Source organism: Coptis chinensis, chromosome 2 (assembly GCF_015680905.1).
Source record: "Coptis chinensis isolate HL-2020 chromosome 2, ASM1568090v1, whole genome shotgun sequence".
NCBI lineage: Eukaryota > Viridiplantae > Streptophyta > Magnoliopsida > Ranunculales > Ranunculaceae > Coptis > Coptis chinensis.
In genome coordinates, this window is record NC_141457.1 from 28,765,225 (window position 1) to 28,785,932 (window position 20,708).

General features: G+C 37.3%; 1 long non-coding RNA gene across 2 annotated transcripts; it reads right to left on the reverse strand.

Annotated features, from left to right (window-relative positions):
- Window positions 1–459: 459 nt before the first annotated feature.
- Window positions 460–1,673, reverse strand: LOC147515674 (uncharacterized). Of its 2 annotated transcripts, none has more exons than XR_015213491.1 (5): window positions 1,472–1,673; window positions 1,258–1,344; window positions 1,025–1,161; window positions 887–937; window positions 460–798 (listed from the first exon to the last, which is right to left on the reverse strand). It is a non-coding gene; the product is annotated as an uncharacterized LOC147515674 (long non-coding RNA). The 2 variants fall into 2 exon arrangements; XR_015213492.1 differs by having other exon boundaries at window positions 1,258–1,378.
- Window positions 1,674–20,708: the final 19,035 nt, after the last annotated feature.

A 20,708-nucleotide genomic window follows, 5' to 3' on the forward strand; every position in this document is an offset into this window, starting at 1 on the left:
TGTGGACTCTATGGTCTCAACCGTGGCTGCTGTTCAGCTCACTCCCAAATAAATTATGAAGTTATCAGCTAAAGATCTACAGATGCATGATCTTTGTGTAAATAGCTGGGTGTTTTATAGTTTATTTCTGAAAACTATGCTTTGCTTTAAACACGCAGCAGCTATGCAGTGTTCATAAACTATGCTTTGGTTAAAGATCTATACATGCATTGTGCATGATCTTGTGTAAATACTAAATGGTTGGATGTATGATAATTAAATTCTCAAGACATTCTTGCTTAGTACACTACACTATAGTATGTTGTTGCGTTGTTCGAAACTATGCTATCACAAAGCCCATAATGGTATAATACATTTTTTAAACTTACTGCTTTTTTGTAGCAAGTTATAAGGTCATTATGGTTCTATTGAAGTATTTCGTTTATCCCAATTACATCTTCAAAATTTGACAAGTACAAATACAAAATAAATAGAAAGCTCAAATAAATATTCCCACCGAGTTCAATTTTCTATCACAAGTTTTCTTGAAGTCATCATACTATGATAAAGAGTCGAATGAATAGGTGAACTTTGAAGTGACTACACTTGCTAGACAATTGCACTAGTTAAGGAAAACAATCCAATTTCTTTTATACATCATCTAAGCCCTATTTGAAGCGAAACTACAGAATCCAATATGGCAGCTTCATAATTGCCCAACACCATGTGGTACACAACCAATCATCATATCTGCTTTATAGTGTCAGCTTGAACAACAATAAACCCTTCACTTGCAAGAGTTGAAAGAGCATTTCTTAGCTGCAGAAGAATGAAAGGCCAGGTCATAAGTATGCATTTCTAATACCACAATATGCAAGTTTGTGTGCGTGATGAATAAATAACTTACATCAGTAAGGTGGGCTTCAGCAGAACTTTGCTTCTTCAGCTCCTCCAGTAACTGCAGAAGAGTCGACATTTTAAGCATCTTCAAATAGTTTAGAATGACTTGTCCTATTGATTCAGAAATAAAGAACAATTACATTACCTCCAAAGTATGAGTCGAGGGTCCTCCAAGTTACATCTTCTCCATTATTATGTTTCGAGCTGCTGACAACAGATTTTCACATCTCATCCTTTCACTTGCTGAAACTCCAGTTGTGATGAGATCCATATCTATTGTTCCTGATTAGAAGCAAAATAAAACAATTAACATCACTTAAGAGTATGGTAGGAGATAAATTTATATGGGGTTAAATATTATCAGAAAATGTACTTTACCTATGGCAGTGTGACGTGATCTGTGGCCGACTGTTATTGAGCAACTTCCAAAAGTCGGAACGCCTCTGCTACATCCGGTTTTTCAACCTGCACAAATACGCAGACCAACTCTAATCACAACCTGCACAAAAAACTTTAACTTCTATAATTTGTGAAAAAGACAAAGGTTCAAGAAATACGAATGTTCTTACTTTAGAAAATAACATATACGTACTTGGATTTCAATCAAGACCTCAGCATAAGTAAATGCAAAAGCAATATTCCCTAGAGCTTGAAATGTAGACCAAGTCTTAGAAGCTGAGGAAAGAGTAGCATCCTCTCTAGACATGATTCCCATCAGAGACCCTCGAATGTCGCCATGAGATATCCATTTTGCCATACACAAGCAAAAGCTAATAATAGAATAACCAAATGACATCACCAAGAGCCACAACTGAAAGCCATGTAATCTTTTCCAAGTTTGGAAACTATGATAATAAAATATTGATTGCCCCAAACATGATCATGAATGAATTCCCTGAAGCGCTACACCCCGTGGTCTCATGCTTGTGGAAACAATATGATCGCTATTTGCCCTATTTTCAAAAAAATAATTGAGGACATAAATATTAGGCTTTCAGTTATTTACATGTGTTGTTTTCAGTTTATCTATGTATCTTGTCCTTAAAGTGTGTTGCATTTGAATTGAATACTATCATGTGAAGCATAAAATGTGTGTTGCATTTGAATTGAATACTATCATGTAAATTAAGCATAAAATGTGTGTTGCATTTGATGTTCATCCGGATGTTGCTCCGAGTCATTATTGTAGTAACAGATCAACGATCTAGCTAGTGTAATTCACGTACCTCATGCTGGTAGCAGAAGTAATCGTGTAGCTGACCATAGCTCCCCACAAATTTGCCTGCTGCACTATGAAGCACGCAATTACATCCTTAGGACCTGCAATAACATGAATTTAGTAATTATTATTAGAAAATTATATACAAGAAGAGATGAAAATAAAGCGATGAACGAACCTGTTAAAGGAGATGAGGAGAGAGAGTGAGGGTTTTCAATTATTTTCCTATTTCAAGTTTGTTGGTGGATGCGAGATGGATGGAGAAGCACACATGCCAGATTCGTTGTTTGAGTTTGTGTTGGAGGTGTTGAATTTGGAGGGGTTGGTTTGAATCTCGAGCAAATTGGGGAGAGAGAAGGAGAGAGAAAACCCTTCGTAAGATTATCGATTTTGATACTGAGCTGTTTTGATTTTCAGAACTCTAAAAAATATCCAAAGGACGAGAATAGACTATATCGAAACAGATCGGTGGATCAGATCGACTGTGTCTAGAATGTGGCTACAGTGACTGTGCCTCTATCCCACCCCATATATATATATATATCGGTTAGGCTATAGTGCCACCCTTATCTCACACCCCTCCTGAACCGTCGGATTACGTCATGATCTTAAATGATCTAAAAGCTAAAAACCTTTGGCCTAATACAAAAACAAGTGGGGGTATATCGGTCATGTCGTACCAAAATCTCAAATCCAAAATTTTGGTCGACTTCTTCTCCAGCAACCCTTCTTCTCTCCAGCAAATTTGATCAAAAATTTGAAGAACCAATTTGTTTATCAAACTTTTTAGGGGGATTAAACTTAGTGATTATCAAGCAATTGCAATTATGGTATGCTTTCTTCATTTTTTTAATTTGTTTAATTCATTTGATAATGTTTAATAAATATATTTTAAACTGGATGTATGGCAAACATAATTGAAATTTGAATGATTGAAATATTGTTTAAGTCGTCTAAGCTATTTGAAATTTTGAACTCACTAAAATCTTGGCTAAGATAGAACCCAATTTCTGTAAAATAATTATTTGTTAAAAACTTAAACCCTGATAAATTGTTTCAAGTCAATTAGTCACTGTTTCTTTATTTGTGTAAAAACTAAAAACAATCCAGTTATTCGTTGTTGTGCTCTTAGTTTGCTGGTATTGGAAACTACTAGCCTGTGACAACATTTTGTGGTGCAACCTATTCAAGGAGAGACGGGGAGAAGGACATGCCGCATTCTATGCCCCTTTGATCACAGATCATGGAAAGGTGTCTATGAAGTTCGAGATCGCTGTGATCGTGTCGGACTGTAAGTTAAAACCATGTTTCCTAGATTGTTTTCTTTTCTCAATCAGCAATTACAATTTCAAATTTCTATCATTTTCAATGGTTTAGTTAATAGTTTCTCATTTTCAATAGTTGGTAGTTCATCGGTTATCTTGGGGAAAAAAAACAACTATGTCTCCAGCAGGAGACACTTATGTGCATAGTGGAATCTTTAGTTCTTCCAAAAAAACTGCGCTTGTTCATATTTGTGCCATAACTCAAAATCTTACTCGGGTTAGCACCCATGAAGCTAAGAGAACACGTTGTTATATTTATTTTTGGTGCTTTTGATGCATGAAGCTGAATGTAGTTTTTTTACCAGGGTACTGAAGATATTTAGAGAAGGCAGTGATTATTATCTTGTTCGGCAAGGCATAATCCAATGATATTTGGGTTTAAGGAATGCTACGAAGATTTCAAGTGGTCCCTCCAATCTTAAAAGAGCGTCCATTCCGGAAAGATCCCAGGAAGTTAAGGAAACATGCTCAAGCATTCTTGACAACATCCTCTTCTTCATTGGTGACTTGGAAGTCGCCTCGTGCAATGTAAAACGAAATCGTGTACTGTAGATGGGCAACAATGTAGTGAATACAATGCTAACCCTGGATGTCACGAATCTGCACATAATGTTTAAAAAACTTCTGTGAATAAAATTCATGGTGTATTTTATGTTATTTTCATGAAATTCATGGTGTGTGTACTGATTGTAGATGCTATTTATTTTTTATATGATTTGCCTTTTTTATTGTTTTTTTTCCTTCGAAAATAATGGAAGATAACTGTACTTTGGTCAGCCGCTACTAAATTTACCGGATTCTGGTGTTGTGTAATACTTTCTGTTCACTTAATCTTACTTCATTTTGAGGGTAATCTCCAGATTCAGTTCAATAGTTGTTAAATGTTAGACTGCAAGCCAAAATATCAGTATCAAAGCACTGCCCTAAATTGAACAATACCCACCTTAACGTAAAAGCAAAATGTATTTGCCGAAATTTTTGCAATCATTGTCCAACCTGTAGCAAGTTTTACTTTACAATGTTTGGAATTTTACATTTAGCTTCATTAGTGCCTGGTCTCATTTTTTAATAGTTATACTATGGTTCATGTCAGTGTTTTTGAAACCCATTGAAAGGAAAAAAAAAAGGTTCGCATACCCTTACCAGTTAAAGAGAATATACTGCACGCAGAAAAAGAAAAAAAATAGATCTTTTGTAGCATAAAACATGTGAATCTTAGTCACACATCAGAGATTTTCACTCTAAAAGTAACAGTGTCTAGCTTCTTTTACATTAGTAATCCACCACATAATTTTAAGATATCAACAAATTTACAGGCGGCGAAAATGTATATGCTCGTGAGGATGTAAACATTATTTAGAATTGCCGTTTTCCAAAGACTCATAGCTCTCTTGAACTTATAGATCTACATGCAGACCTTTTGCATCATAAGCAAGCCTTTTTAAGTTTGAACCGACTTGATTAGACTGCCTTGATAAAATGAGTCGCACAACATTCTCAGCTGCAACAACACTTGTCTGCATGGTGCTTGCAGCATTTTCAAAGGAGTTAACATAATACAGATGTAACCCATCCAACAAGAATGATGCAAAGACCTCTTGAGCCTTATAGTGAGGGTATGCTGCCCAATTTATTCGAATCGTCTCCTTCCTCACGCTGCCAATGGAAACACAGAAAAGGATTAACACCTCTTCCCCATGATTATTAATTAAGCATATTTAATAATACAGGTGGAAAGACCTCTGGAGACCTCTGGATCCATGAGAACTAGTCTTGGCACTGGCAGCTTTATTCAAGTCTCCGTCAGAGTTTTTGGGACATAAAAATAGACTAATGTTTTAGACTAAACATGAGTTCTGACACAATTTTCTCTTCATTGACATCTTGAAGCAATGGTAATCCCTAATCCCATGTGGTAGTTTATTGATTTCATATAACCCTTCAATATAAATACTTCCAAGTCATCTGTCCACTCCAATTGAGAAATCTATAAATGTATCGGAATTCTCATTAGGAATATACTAAAAGCAAGACAAAAAGAGAAAAAACAAGTGGTACACAAAATGGAAATAAATATCCTTGTCAAATACAGATACCTCATAAGGGGAAAACAGTCCACAAGCTCGATAAGTTATGTTCAACAAAGATGTTTCTTGTCAAAGGAGAAACATAAGGGTTAGTATGGCACATTACAACGAAGCTCAGAAACTTATTACTCTTCTTCTACATCATTCCCCGACGACCCACTAAACTTCTTACTTTTCACTTGGTTCCTCTAAAATCCAGAGTGGGACAATCTAAAGCTTAGCCAACTAAATGCCTCTAAAATTAAAGAATGCTTGATGCACTGCTAAAAAAAACATATGTATTCCTCCTCATAGAGTATATTGATAAAACATAAAAATGATAATTTACCTACGAAATGAACAATGAAACTCTTCCAGAACGCAAGTAAACTAAAACTTATTATTTGCTTATACTTTTTATCAAAGTGTCTACTCTCAATTCTATCGAAATAGAGTGGAGTAACAAATTCGTTCCAGTCCTAGTTCTCTAGCATGTAATGATTTCTAGTCAAATTAATCGGTCTTAAGTCTAATGAGAGTTTTACGAGGGGAATTCTATTCTACGAGGTGAATTAAATTAACAAGTTACGAATAACGAAAAGAGAGAATGCTAAGGGTTTAAATCTAGATAAAGAATTAAAGGGAATTGAATCCACCTTAACGCGACTTAATCCTACTAACAAAGACTCGTCGTGATCCAAATTGAATGCTTAGCATATCAAAATAGTAATCCTAATCCCTAATTATACATGGCATTTCTACCAATTCATAACTAGCATGTGAGCGATTAAACCCATTCTCATGGTGAATTAATCGTTTCTAGAGTGGAATAATTATCACGACGATTCCTAGGTTTAACAAAGATCAAGCGTCATCAAGGCTTCTTCAACCCCTCTAATGGAGGTTTAGCCTTGATTCATACCACTATCATTTCCCATTGATTTAAAACTAAACATCATACCAAAATTCTACTTGGCTAATTTAACTAACAATACTTCAATCTAATTTAACAACTCAGAAATGATACTCAACAAGAATTAAAATTAGATCTATAAATTGAAATGACAAAAATCGAAAATAACAAACTAGCTATTTTATTTATCAATACTAATGAAGAACAATGATTCTAAGAGTTTAATTTAAAGCAAGAATGGAATTTAAACTAAACTTAATTTAATTAATGAAACTAGATCTAGAATTATCTATTGTTTTAGGTCTAACTAGCTACCATTAACAAAGAGCTAAGCTTTGGTTTTTATATGTTCAGATCCAAAAATCGTTCATGGGCTTGGATCCATGTTTTGGGCCAGAGAATCAGGCCCAAAACCCAATTCTTTCAGTCCAAAAAGGCCTCTTCAGCTACAGTTGGCTTCAACAGACTTTTCGTCCACTTCTGCTCCTCTGATTGGCTTAAGGCTTAGACCGTTGGAAAGCTCTTTCCGAGACGGTCGTTTTGACATAAGGTAGGCCCAATTTCGAGCTCTGAGTCCAAAGATACGACCTTCGGAAGTTCTGCTGACTTTGAGTGTTGTTTCTGCCCGCGTCGACTTTTCAGCTTTTGACCGAGCTTTAGAAAGGCTTTGTCTTCTTGAACCTTGACCTTTAATCATAGAACTCCTTAGCAACCGACCTTTGCTCCTTTATCTCGCTAAAGTGGCACATTTCTGCACATAATGGACTTTGAAGCCTGAAATGCATAAAACACGAATCGGGTATTAACTCTTAATTATTACTCACATAATTGGTCTAAAAGTATGACTGTTACAGGGTTAAAACTACAGTTTTGGGCTCTTATCAAACCACCCCCAAACAGCATTTTGCTTGTCCTCAAGCAAAGATGAGAAATTAGAAAAAGTGACCAAAAATGGAGTTCTATCTACTCTCGTTTCGGTGAGTGCGATTGCATTGACCATATGTAACAAGGCCTTAAACCACTAGGGATTCCCTAGTGGATGAGTTATAGCCTCGTGAGAGTTTTCCAGTGAAGGTACTCACAAACTTCATCTATACTACAACGACTAAGAAATAAAACTATTGTTTCCTCATTCATGTCTCAACTATCTATACATCTCACTAGCAAATAAATAAGAATAACCAAGTCAAAAACCTAAGCTAATATATGCATAATAATCAATCATCTATGATACAAATATAAATACTATGAGTAATACTATGAAATGCCTAGCAGGTTTGTTTATGAAAACTCGGAATAGCGTCCTTAAGTAGGTCCTCACATAAATGTCAAGACGAAAATCACTCTGATTTTTCCGCTCAAGTTTCATACTCCAATTGTCGCGAAGCACGCTTTTACCTTACAATCTCAATGACAACAAGGAAGCTGGAGTCGATCAAACACATCTGCCACTTACTATCACACTAACCTATTCCTAATTGAGCTAGATGTCTTTATTAGGTGTTGCGGGGATTAGAAGATGGTTTAAGAAGGAAGGAAATGGATATTCAAAGGACAAGTCTGAGATAATAGAGTCTTCATATTATGTAACTAGAGAAAACCTTGTTATTTACTTTTGCTTCTACACTTTGTTTCCATCCTTAGCCATATTTTTTTTCTTTTTCTTTAGCTTTTGACTCCTTTTATTCTATTTTTTTGGAGTTTTTATTTTATTTCTATTTTCTTTGGATGGAAACTTCTTTTCTTTATTTTCTGAAGCAATTAACTAACTTTTGTTTACACAGGTTTTTCTCTTCTTCTTTCTTCCTCATTCTATTCTCATACTTATTCTATATTGGGTAGGTTGATTTTTTTTTTTTTTTTTTTTTTTTTTTTTTGTTTTGTAAATGTGGGGTAAAGGATTTGTGGTTTATGAAAGGCTAAAGAAAGGCTCGGAGGGGCTTACTTAGCGGAAAATAATTCATAGGTTTCAATTTCTGGCTATATCGATCCAAAGAGGGCCTAAATTCTCGCTTAGGATATGGCATAGTGATCAAGCAAGTGGACGTGTTATTTCTCTATCCAGATTTTACTTCTCCCTTGTGTCATTTCTCAAATGTTTCGCTCATATAAAGGCTTTTAGGCTATATTCTCACAGATTTGTAGAGTAAGTACTCTAGCCTAGATTTCAGAAACTTCATCGCTAACAATCACGATACTCATGTAATATATTTATAGATAGATGCAAAGATTATTACCTACATATTAACCTAAGTTTCTAACAATTATTCTGATGCAAAAGCTACGTGAGACTTCTAGATTGTTAAGAGCATAGAGAAAGAAAACAACACCAATATTCCTAAGTGTATAACATAACTTATTTATTTATATTTTTGAAATTTTTAACTTGAAAACAAATGCATGTTACACATATCTATATCCTAACAGATGCCTTAATTACACATGTTTCTAAGGCCCCCCCTAAACAAGAAGCATGCTTTGTCCTCAAAGCATTTAAATAAAGAAGGTAAAAAAATACCATGGAAACACGTGAAATTTTGGAACATCTGCAAAACAAGGTTAGAACATACTAATATAGGAAATAAAAATACTGACGCAACTCTATAAGAGTTCCACCCATTATGGGGTTAACGAAATTAAATTGCTTGGGACATAAGCAGACAATAACAAAACTAAAAACTTACCTTATCTCCCGCTTAAGCATCCTCCTCCTCAGCAAAGAGATGAGGTTCCTTCGCATCCTGCCAGGCCATTATAACTTGCCAAGCTTGCCGCCATTTATCATCTTCTAATGCTAACCTGTTAAGTGTTATTATGTCTGATGGGATGTATGGGGCGACCAATTGAGGTTGCACCTGCCATGCCGACCAAGTCATAATTCGCAGTGAGCGAACCACCCAATTGATGGGCCTCATGACTTCAACCCTTTTCCAATCTGTGAATTGGGCACAGAATACAGGTAAACAACTACGCATGATGCGGCTTACCAAAACAGGCATAAGAAGGTACTTACGTCTCATGCTTTGGGCTCTCTTAAGACTAGCGACTAAAACTCGGGGAATGTCTATCGGCGACGTCCCTCAGCTAAAGCGAGGAAAATGTCACCAGCAGTACTGTTTGCAGAAATGAACTGCCATTCCCCCAAAATATTCATCAAGATGAATAACATGGTGGTGCCTACGTTTAGGGACAGGCTACCAAGGGCAATGCTATATCGCCCACGGTCCATTACTCGAAATACCCCTCCTCCATAATACTCATGGAAATATGTATAATCATAAAGGTATGCATTATCGGTCATATATACCCATGTGTGGACAGGATCATGTATTGGTAATCCTGAAACTAAAGCGACCACATTTTTATTGAATTCTAGTGTCGTGTCATCGACTACGACGGAGAATTCTTGTTCTCCATCCTTATTACAATAGAATCTAACGTGGTCGTAGAAATAAGCAAGAAGTCTGTCTTTGAATATGAATCGTCATCACTTACCGGTGACGGCGCCATCCCAATCTAAGTAGGATCCCGTGGTCGAACCAATGTCCATAGGTCTCGGTTCCCAACACGCCTTCGAAAAGACCTGCTTCGGGTATGACTATAGGAGATGTTATCTCAACTACTCTTTTGAACAGCTCCAAAAATCCTAGAACAGGCCTCAGAAAATTGGGAATTTTCGTGGTTATTGTACGGGGGCGGCTGGTGCGCCTCCCTGCCGCCGGGTCGCTCGGGTTTTTTGATTTTACAATGTTTGGGGCGAAGTCGCAACCAACTTGACGCTGGTCGCGCCTCGAAAGTAAAATTTCTGAAGTGTCAAGGGCGCGTATGCTTAGTAAGTCTTGAAGCGAAGTTTAAGAGGAAAAAGAAGGAAAAGCTTGTAGTGAAAGGTGAGGGATGATGGTGGGGTGTAGTGTGGTTTTGTTTCCTCTTTTTTTTTTTTTTTTTAGGTTGAAAACTTTGTTAATGGCGGTGGTGGGTTAGAATCGCGATCTTGTTCAGTAGAAACGGAGGGGGGCCGGCGTCTCGCCAAGCTACCGGTCTTGGTTTGGGGCCCAAGCCCAATTTGAATTCCGAAATTTTTCGATATTTTACGCAATTTCAAATTTAATTTGCCGCTTCGTTACTGGTCCGATTTTTGCGAATGAGTTATAGAAATGATTAGTAGAGAATTTCCAATCCAATGATCCATAAAACACTCAATTCCAACCATGGGTGACATATAAGAAGGTGGAAAAATGCCTCGAAGTGCGTGTGTGACGTAAGTTATGCGAACGAAGGAAATCTAAGTTTTAGATAACGTCAACCTAATTGAACTACAACTAATGGCCTAAGCAACACAAATGGAAAGTTCGAGCAATCCAGATGGAAAGACTGACTGCCCACCCCCAAACAAATTTTTTAACACAAACTTTGTTTTAACGTGGGTCGTTTTTTAGTCAGATTCCCAAGACTTGTTGGATTGCTATTCTATGATTTTATTTTTTTTTTTTTTTTTTTTTTTTTAAAGAAAATGAAAGACAATAAATACATAATTCACCCCATAGAGGAACATGACTCAAAAACCGAGAAAACATGCAAAAGTGGAAAACGTGAATTATGTGAAACGTGGACTTAGGATCCGGTACTTACAGCCACACACTCCATAGGGAGGGTTCGGTTACCTGAATGGTGCACTTACCACTATATGGAAGTGAAAGGAAGTACACCAAATGACAAAGGTCAATCCTCATAGACAGGGTCCTGTAAAAGGACTTCGTCTACATCAGGGGACAGAAGTTCGTGAAAATGTTTTAACCGTTGACCATTAACTTGAAAGGTACTGTTGTCCTTGGGATTTACCAAGGTGATTGCCCCGTAAGGGGTGACTTCAGTAACCAGAAAAGGACCAGACCAACGGGTTTTTAGTTTCCCTGGGAAAATATGTAGACGGGAGTTATAAAGCAAAACCTTTTGACCAACCACAAACTCTTTGCGCAAGATTTGCTTATCATGAACACGTTTCATGTTAGCTTTATAATCCTTCGCGAGATCGTAAGAATCGCAACGGATTTCTTAAAGTTCATTCAATTACAACTTGCGTTTGACACCCGCCTCATCAATATTGAAGTTAAGGCTTTTTATAGCCCATAGAGCACGGTGCTCTAATTCAACGGGCAAATGAGATGGTTTCCCAAATACAAGTCTAAAGGGAGACATACCTATAGGAGTTTTGAAAGCCGTCCTATACGCCCATAAGGCCTCCGATAGACACTTCGACCAATCTTTCCTATCAGGGTTTACAGTTGTTTCTAAATTCTTTTTGATTTCCCTATTAGAAACTTCTACTTGTCCGCTAGTTTGTGGATGATAAGGAGTTGCTACTTTGTGTGTAACTCCATACTTTTTCACTAGGGATGCAACAACTCTATTGCAAAAATGTGTTCCACCATCACTAATGATGGCTTTAGGAATACCAAACCGACAGAAAATATATTCCTTAATAAAAAATACAACTGTCTTATGGTCATTGCTACAGCAAGCTAGGGCCTCTTTCCATTTAGACACGTAGTCCACAGCAACTAGATTATAAATATAACTGTGGGAAACAGGGAAGGGACCCATGAAATCAATACCCCAAACGTCAAAAATTTCTACAATCAAGATTGGATTTAATGGCATCATATTACGCTTTGTGATTCGCCCAAGTTGTTGGCAACGAATACACGTCTTGCAATGCACTTGGGCATCCTTAAAAAGGGTAGGCCAATAAAATACACATTGAAGAACTTTAGCGGCTGTTTTCATTCAACTAAAATGGCCACCACACTCTTTGTCATGGCAGAACGATAGAACTTCATTATATTCCCACTGGGGAATGCAACGACGAATAATCTGATCCGCACAATACTTAAAAAGGTAGGGCTCATCCCAAGAAGTATAAGCTTAACTCGGCCAAGAACTTCTTACGTTCATTTCTTGACCAATTATAAGGCATAACATCAGCCGCTAAATAATTTACAATGTCAGCATACCATGGTGCTGAAAAAATAGCATACAGATGCTCATCAGGAAAGGAGCCCGGTATGGACTCAGAATCACAATTATCGTTGTTTGTAAGTCTAGATAAGTGGTCGGCAACTATGTTTTCGACCCCTCTTTTGTCCTTTATTTCTAATGTGAACTCTTCCAGGAGAAGGATCCATCGGATTAATCTCGCTTAGCATCCTTCTTTGCAAGAAGGTACTTAAAGGGTCAGTATGGTCCGTGTAAACTAATGTTTTAGAACCAACCAAATAAGGGCTTAAACTTATCTAAAGCATAAATGACAGCTAAGAATTCTTTTTTTCAGTAGTTGAATAATTCGGTGAGCATCATTTAAGGTTTTACTAGCATAATAAATAACAATGGACTTATTATCTAGTTTCGTCCCAAGACAAAGACTAACCGCATAATCACTAGCATCACACATGAGTTCGAAAGGTTTAGACCAATCGAGGTCAGATAATTTGTGCAGAGGTTAGGTGGCTTTTAAAGTTTCAAAAGCCTGCTTACGCTTAAAATTAAAATCAAAGATTGCATCTTTTAAAAGCAGATTAGTTAAATGCCTAGCTATTTTTAAGAAATCTTTAATAAATCGCCTATAAAACCTGCATGGCCTAGAAAGGTTCTCTAATAATATCACGGACAATCAGGGTTTAGGTAGAGTCACTATCTTATCTAGTTTGGCCTTATCTACTTCGATGCCATCGCTAGATACAATGTGACCCAAGATTATGCCCTTTTTCACCATGAAATGACACTTTTCCCAGTTTAAAATGAGGCTCTTTCTTCACACCGTCAAAACCTTAGACAAAGTTAGACAAGCAGTCTGTGAAGGAGTCTCCATCGATAGAAAAATCATCCATGAAAACTTCCATAAAAAGCTCTACCATGTCACTAAATATGTGAAGCATACACCTCTGGAAGGTACCAGGAGCATTAGAAAGGCCAAAATGCATTCGTTTATAGGCATACGTTCCAAAGGGACATGTGAAGGTAGTCTTTTCTTGGTCATCAATATTAATAATAATCTGAAAATAGCCTGAGTAGCCATCCAGAAAACAATAAAAAGTATGACCAGCTAGGCGTTCGAGCATCTGATATATAAAAGGTAACGGAAAGTGATCCTTCTGTGTCATAGCATTTAAATGTATGTAATCAATACAGATTCTCCATTTCATAGGACCTTGTGTGACAACATAGTCACCCTTTTCATTACGTACCATGGTAACTCCCGATTTCTTAGGAACTACATGAATGGGGCTTACCCATTCGCTATCAGAGATTGGGTATATGATACCCGCATCGAGTAATCGTAAGACTTCTTCCCTAACCACCTCTTTCATGGCGGGGTTCGACGACGCGTTGAGGTTCGCGAGAAGTCTTTGCGTTTTCCTCCAAATGGATGCGATGAGTGCAAACATTAGGGTCAATTCCCTTAATGTCGGCTAGGAACCAACCAATCGCAGACCGATGTTCCCTAATCACTCGGATTAAACGTGTCTCTTCACCCTTAGTTAACTCGAAGATATAATTACCGGATGACTACCATCCGGATCAAGTTGAATATATTTTAACTCCGGGGAAGAGGTTTAAGACCGGGGTGGAAGGAAAATCAATAGATGTTTCACCAGGGTCCCCGTTTTGCCATAATGAATACTTGCTTAGGTAGCAAGTCTTCATACTCAGTATATGGAGCAACCGAAGGGTCTACAATTAGTGTGGACTCAAGGATGGTGTTGACTTCCTCTAAGTAGGAGTCATTTACAAAATTTGAAGTTCCGAAAGAAAGGAATTTATACATATTGTTTTTGGGGAAAATGTTGTTAAAATAATCTTGAGCTAAACTCTCAATCATGCTAACCTCCCCATCTATAGACGATTCTGGTAACTGTTTCATCATTTTAAAAACATTTACTTCAATAGAAAGATGGCCAAAAGATAAGGACATCTTACCATCGCGGCAATTTATAAGCGCGTTTGCAGTTGCCAAGAAGGGGCGCCCTAAGATGATCGGTACAGAGTCGTTAGTGACTTTTGTATCGAGGATAACAAAATCAGCAGGATAGTAGAAATCTTGAACCTTAACAAGCACGTTTTCCACTACACCCTTAGGATACTTAATTGACCTGTCCACTAACTGCAACGTTATTCGTGTAGGTTGCATTTCCTGTAGACCTATTTGCTTATACAAATAATACGGGAGTAAGTTAACACTCGCCCCCAGGTCTAATAAAGCGGTCGTTGTGTGGAAATCTCCTAAGGTACATTTTACAGTAGGACGACCAGGGTCCTTGTACTTAACAATTCCATTATTTTCAGATAAAGTTGGGAACTGTTCAGTTAGAAAGGCGTCTTTAGGTATGTTGGTCTTACGCCTAGTAGTGCACAACTCTTTAAGAAACTTAACGTGGTTAGGTAGCTTTTTAATAGCTTCGAGAAAAGGAAGGTTTATCGTTAGATTCTTGAAAACGTTCCTAATCTCCTCAAAGTTTGTATCCCTGGTTAGCATGGCTAATTTATGAGGGAACGGTGGTTTCGCTCTATATTTAGCGTATGGTTCGACTTGATGTGTAACCTTGGCTTTCTGTTTCTTAGTTTGTTGTTTAACTGGTACCTCTATAGTGGTAGGCTCTTCAGTTTCTATTTTGGTATCTAGTTCGATATCCGGTGTAGGGAGTACTGATGGGGTAACTATAGGCATAGTTACTTTGTTATCAACCACTCTTCCAGAACGGAGAGTGGTGATGGCATTTAGGTCACCTACGATTGTAGTTTCCGTACTACTATTACCGTTTACCTTGAAGGCTATGTTTGCTATTTTAGGATTTGGTATCGCTTGTCCTGAAAACACGCCTTTTGGTTGGGGTTTCTCTTGGGCTAACTGTTGTATGCCCTGATTTATGGATTGTAAGATCTGTTGGTTTGATTGAGTCATTGATTGGAAAAGTTGTTAGGTAACCTGGATAAAGGCATCGATACGATCCGGTTGTGTAGGTGTAGTAGTCACAGGTGGTGCGACTGGAACTATCTCACATTGATTATTTATGGGTGGGTTGTGATAGTTACTATTGTTAACCGGAACGATACTTCTATTGGTATTATAACTATTATAATTACCCTGACCTTGTGCTAGACCTTGTTGTGGTTGCACTTGGTTGTTATAATTATTATAATTCCCCTGACCTTGTCCTTGTCTAGGTGGAGCTTGGTTATAATTGTTTGCTTGCCTAACATTTTGGTTATTAAACCCTGGAGGTGAAACTTGTTGATTGTTTCGCCAACTAAAGTTGGGATGTTGTCTCCATGGGGCATTAGGAATAGGATAGCTATTAATGGAGCAAACATTATCTTGCTCTAATTGTTGTTGTTCATAGGTGAGAGGATAATAGTAGTCAGGGTGCTCAGGACTCAAACAGAAATTACATGGGTTGGAGTTGACATTCATGACGGGGATAGGCTTTTGTTGAACAGAAATAGCCTCTACCTTTTTAGTTATAGATTCAATTAAATTTTTATGTTCTAGATCGGGTTTCATCTCAAACATATCGGCGGCCTTAACTGTTGAAGAAGAACTAGCAGAGCGGGGGATATCATCACTACCCCCCCAATTATTATTGCGCTTAGTTTGATCTTCTAAAAATTTGTAAGCCTCCGAGGCTCCCTTACTTAGGAAACTACCCCCATTCATTATGTCAAAGACTTCTTTATAGTGGTGTAGAAGTCCTTTGAAAAAGGCACGAACTAACGTGTCTTTTGCTAGGTTATGGTGTGGATACTCTATAAGCAGATCGGTGAAACGGTTCCAAGCCTCAGAAAATGATTCATGAGGATTCTGTCGAAAAAAATGAATCTTGGAAAGCATCTCATCCGTCTTTAGGGGGGGTAAAAATGTTCCATAAACAAATGAACAAGTTTAGCCCACGAGTCCACAGAGTTAGGCTTGGGCGCTTAACCAAGACGCGCCTTTATCGGCTAAGGTGAAGGGGAAATACCCTCGGTTTAATTTGTTCCGCACCAACCGTAGGATGATGGAATGTTGTAAGGACTTGTTCAATCCTACGCGATGTGTTGGTAAGGTTTTTCATGGTCTAAACCATGGAAAACGGGTAACAAATTAAATATGTTTGGGGAATTCAAAAATCCCCAATCGGTCCGCTAGAACGATGCAAGATTTAGGGCTATCGCTCCAAGGCTTTGTAAAAGTCGGAGAGAGGAGTCTCTCTTTCTTCAGCCATTACGTCAGGTGTGGTTGGTGGGATAGTAGCTAGAGGTGTAGTGATTGGTATACTCGATAGATTTGTTTGCTGACGGTGACGGTTAATTACGTTCGGTGTTTTTCTCCGACCAGACCTTAATCTCATGCATGTCTAAGTCTAAACACGACAACACTCCAAACAATCTTGATATATTAGTATAAACCTCTAACTGGAGATGCGAGGTATGGAAGAAAGGAATACCTGATTGCGTCCTTGCTTCGTTTATGAATAGCATCTTGTTTACGCGTGTTCAGTGTATATAACAAGTTAGAACACTGAAAAACTTAAAAAATCGAAGTTCGAAACAAACCTGTAGAAATCCGGAAAAATTTAGCTTAGGGCGCAGGTGCGCTCGCTTTGGGCGCGGTCGCTATGTGTAACTCCAAGTTACAGTGTTTTAGGGCGGGTCGCGCTCAAGGTTCCAGGCGTTTGGGCGCAGGTGCGCTCCGTTAGGGCGCGGTCGCGCTCAATGTAATTTTTCGCGGAACTTTTCAATGCTGAAACGGACAACCACAATATGAATCAAACAAGGGTGGGTGGGTTTAATGGGACTTAAACATGACTAATTATACTCTGAAAACGATGCTAAAGTGAAACTAAGATGGCAGCGGCGCCATTTGATAAAACATAAAAATGATAATTTACCAACGAAATGAACGATGAAACTCTTCCAGAACGCAAGTAAACTAAAACTTATTATTTGCTTATACTTTTTATCAAAGTGTCTACTCTCAATTCTATCGAAATAGAGTGGAGTAACAAATTCGTTCCACTCCTAGTTCTCTAGCATGGAATGATTTCTAGTCAAATTAATCGGTCTTAAGTCTAATGAGAGTTTTACGAGGGGAATTCTATTCTACGAGGTGAATTAAATTAACAAGTTATGAATAACGAAAAGAGAGAATGCTAAGGGTTTAAATCTAGATAAAGAATTAAAGGGAATTGAATCCACCTTAATGTGACTTAATCCTACTAACAAAGACTCGCCGTGATCCAAATTGAATGCTTAGCATATCAAAATAGTAATCCTAATCCCTAATTATACATAGCATTTCTACCAATTCATAACTAGCATGTGAGCGATTAAACCCATTCTCATGGTGAATTAATCGTTTCTAGAGTGGAATAATTATCACGACGATTCCTAGGTTTAACAAAGATCAAGCGTCATCAAGGCTTCTTCAACCCCTCTAATGGAGGTTTAGCCTTGATTCATACCACTATCATTTCCCATTGATTTAAAACTAAACATCATACCAAAATTGTACTTGGCTAATTTAACTAACAATACTTCAATCTAATTTAACAACTCAAAAATGATACTCAACAAGAATTAAAATTAGATCTATAAATTGAAATGACAAAAATCGAAAATAACAAACTAGCTATTTTATTTATCAATACTAATGAAGAACAATGATTCTAAGAGTTTAATCTAAAACAATAATTGAATTTAAACTAAACTTAATTTAATTAATGAAACTAGATCTAGAATTATCTATTGTTTTAGGTCTAACTAGCTACCATTAACAAAGAGCTAAGCTTTGGTTTTTATATGTTCAGATCCAAAAATCGTGCATGGGCTTGGATCCATGTTTTGGGCTAGAGAATCAGGCCCAAAACCCAATTCTTTCAGTCCAGAAAGGCCTCTTCAGCTGCAGTTGGCTTCAATAGACTTTTCGTCCACTTTTGCTCCTCTGATTGGGTCAAGGCTTAGACCATTGGAAAGCTCTTTCCAAGTCGGTCGTTTTGAGATAAGGTAGGCTCAATTCCGAGGTCTGAGTCCAAAGATACGGCCTTCGGAAGTTCTGCTGACTTTGAGTGTTGTTTCTGCCCGCGTCGACTTTTCAGCTTTTGACCGGGCTTTAGAAAGGCTTTGTCTTTTTGAACCTTGACCTTTAATCACAGAACTCCTTAGCAAACGACCTTTGCTCCTTTATCTCGCTAAAGTGGCATATTTCTGCACATAATGGACTTTGAATCCTGAAATTCATAAAAACACGTAATCAGTATTAACTCTTAATTATTACTCACATAATTGGTCTAAAAGTATGACTGTTACAGGGTTAAAACTACAGTTTTGGGCTCTTATCATATATCATCCAAGATACTAAGAAGAGAATCTAGACAGATACAATCACCAATGAAGTAAAATTTCACAATTAAGGCATTTTTTACGCCATATTCGCAAACCCGGCCTTTTAAACATGTATACTATTGATAAAAAACAAAAAACATGCTAAATCACCTCCTTTCCATACTTAGGCCTTCTAATAGCCACCATAAATATTACTATGATTTATTCTATTAACTTTATCTCCATGTGCTATCCAAGCATCCAAAATTAACTATTGCCTTTTTCACACTCATTCCAAACAAGTGAATCCCCCACGAGAAGAAAAAATGGCATTGCAAACAACAATTTTCACAGATCTAAAACCACATTCCACCAAATCAAGCAATGCAATATAAATAAAAGTAAACAAAATCATTTCTTTCCACAATAAACAAACTCACACTAATTAAACGCGTGCTTCTAAAGGGATGAGTGGTGTTGAGTTAATTAAACGTGCTTCTAAAGGGCTGAGTAGTGTTGAGTATTGACTGCTGATTGCTGGTGGTGATCTAGAATTGATAGTTGGTTAACATTTTACAGAAATTGGGTTCTATCTCAGCCAAGATTTTAGTGAGTTCAAAATTTCAAATAGCTTAGACGACTTAAACCATATTTCAATCATTCAAATTTTAATTTTGTTTGCCATACAACCAGTTTAAAATATATTTATTAAACATTATCAAATGAATTAAATAAATTAAAAAAATAAAGAAAGCATACCATAATTGCAATTGCTTCATAATCACTAAGTTTAATCCCCCTAAAAAGTTTGATAAACAAATTGGTTCTTCAAATTTTCGATCAGGTTTGCTTGAGAGAAGAAGGGTTGCTGGAGAAGAAGTCGACCAAAATTTTGGATTTGAGATTCTCGTACAAAATGACTGATATACCCCCACTTGTTTTTGTATTGGGTCAAAGGTTTTTAGTTTTTAGATCATTTAAGATCAGGATGTAATCTGACCGTTCAGGAGAGGTGTGAGATTAGAGTGTCACCCTAAGAGTGTCACTATATCCAAACCAATATATATATATATATATATATATATATATATATATATATATATATATATATATATATATATATATATCAGTCACATTTTCATGCATAGGCCTGAAAGAGGGACTTTGGGCCTCTAATGTGAGCCCAAAGTCCATTAGGTTAAGTCTAAAAGAGCTAATGCTACTGGAAAATACTCCAGTGTCCTTTTCATCCACTTTTATAGCTCTAATTGGGCCAAATCCGGGTCCATTGGAAAACTTGTTCCAATCCGGTTGTTTTGACATAAAGTAGGCCCAATTCCGATGCCCAAGTCCAAAGATACGCCATTTTGAAGTTTTGTTTTGTTTTTTTTTTTTTTCTACTCGAATTGACTTTGACCTCTTAGAGCATCTCTAGGTGGTGGTAGTATTTCGTCCACTTTGATAGCTCTAATTGGGCCAAGGCCGGGTCCATTGGAAAACTTGTTCCAATCCAGTTGTTTTGACATAAAGTAGGCCCAATTTCGATGCCCAAGTCCAAAGATACGCCATTTTGAAGTTTTGTTTTGTTTTGTTTTTTTTTCTACTCGAATTGACTTTGACTTCTCAGAGCATCTCTAGGTGGTGGTAGTATACTCTTCAAATTTGAAGAAATTTTTTGGAGAATCTGGTCGCAAATTTCGACCAACTCTAGGTGGTCAAAAATATCGACCGCAAATGCAATTGTAGACCCTACCACGCGCGCCATTACCACTGTTGCCCCCAAGTTCAAAAAAAAACCTCACGCAACATTCCCACAGTCGCACCAAATTGGAAAAGTAAAAAAAAATAACTTGAGCGACATTAGTAGTGGTGCACACCAGTACCACTAGCGCGTGATGCTGGTCAAAGTAAAAAAAAAAAAATTGGGGCGACATTTGCAATGGCACGCGATA